Source organism: Dasypus novemcinctus, chromosome 5, assembly GCF_030445035.2.
Source record: "Dasypus novemcinctus isolate mDasNov1 chromosome 5, mDasNov1.1.hap2, whole genome shotgun sequence".
NCBI lineage: Eukaryota > Metazoa > Chordata > Mammalia > Cingulata > Dasypodidae > Dasypus > Dasypus novemcinctus.
In genome coordinates, this window is record NC_080677.1 from 107,307,682 (window position 1) to 107,308,874 (window position 1,193).

Genomic DNA, 1,193 nt, shown 5'->3' on the forward strand with positions numbered 1-1,193 from the left:
AGTTGGGAGATTTACCTTACCTAATTTTTTCTAAGTATCAGACACTTGGTCAGGTGCTGGAGATACTAAGAGGACAAGATACTTTCCTACCTTCAAGAAATTGGGCAGACAGAAAAGTAAAAACTGGACCCGGATAACCCAGAGTAACTGGTGCTGCAACAGAGGAAAGGAGGGCTATTGTGGGGGTGCTCAGAAGGGGCCTCTAGTGAGGTACGGTGGTTGACTCAGGGAAGGCTGCCTAGAGATGACTCCGAACAGAGGGCTGAAAGGTAAGTGGACAGAGAAGGACTTCTTTCATGTGGAACAGCATGTGCAGACACAGAGGACTCGGAAGCCTGGGAGCCTGGGAGGGGTGAGCAGGACAATATAAGCCAGAGGAGGGATGGGTGCGCGGTCCTGACAGGAATTTCCCAACAGTTTTCTGAACGTGCTGGGAAGCCCCAGTTTCCAAGTGTTCTCACTTCTTTCGTCGCTGAGACCTGAAGAGAAGATGCAGATGCAGACGTTCCTTAAATAAATGGTTGAATACGTGAAATAAGGCCACTGGCTCCCAAACCGCCCTTCCGTGAGAGTGGGGCGGGGGAATGTGATGCCAGCAGGGACGGCAGGGCGTGGAGAGACAGGGCTCCTCGGGGCCACGGGAGAGCCCCCCTGAAAAGGCCTCTGGCTTGCCGGGGGCTCGGGGACGGCAAAGAGAACCCGCAGCCGGCTGTTCGCGGATCCCGGGCGGGGGGCTCCGTCCTCCCCACTCCCGCTGCGCGGGGGGGCCAGAGGCCACCGCGCTGGGCCGGGGCCTGCGGAGCCGACTGCGGGGATGGGGCGCCCGCCCTTCTCGGTGAGGCAGGGTGGGGAGGGCGCGGAGGGTGCGTGTCCGCGCGCCTGGAGGAAAGAGGCCGGGAGCGTTAGCGCGGCCTCGCCTTTTCCCGCCACCATCGCGAGCGGGGAGCGGCCCCGGCGCCCGGCGCAGAGGGAGCCGCGCGCGCAGTCGACTCGGGCCGGGCCCACCGCCAGCAGCAGCCCCAGCCGCCGGCGGCCCCCGGGCGCGGGGAGGGCGGGCTCGCGCGCGGCGGCGGGCGTCAGGTGGCCGCGCCAGCCCCGCCCCCGCGGCCCGCCCCCCGCCCCCGCGGCCCGCCCCCCGCCGCCCTGCGCGCCCCGCGCGGGTCCCCGGCCTCTCGGCGGCTGGCTGCGGCGGC